Raw genomic sequence first — 297 nt, 5'->3', positions numbered from 1 at the left:
AAAAAAAAAAAAAAAAGGCATAACTCCTGGCCTTTATTGCAAACTGTGACCCAAGGCCATTGGTGAGTTGTGAAATCAACAGATTTGTTTTTGTTTTGTTTTGTTTTGTTTTTGGTGCTGGCGCTTGAATTTATGGCTTTGAGCTTGTTAAAACACTACCATCTAACTGGGGGCAGGTGGCTCATGCCTGTCATCCTATCTACACAGGAGATTGAGATCTGAGGATCATAAATCAAAGCCAGCTTGGGCAGGAAAGTCTGTGAGAGTCTTATCTCCAATAAACGACTCAGTAAGCCA

Source organism: Dipodomys ordii, unplaced genomic scaffold (assembly GCF_000151885.1).
Source record: "Dipodomys ordii isolate 6190 unplaced genomic scaffold, Dord_2.0 Scaffold29, whole genome shotgun sequence".
Lineage (NCBI taxonomy): Eukaryota > Metazoa > Chordata > Mammalia > Rodentia > Heteromyidae > Dipodomys > Dipodomys ordii.
This window is presented reverse-complemented; position numbering follows the sequence as displayed.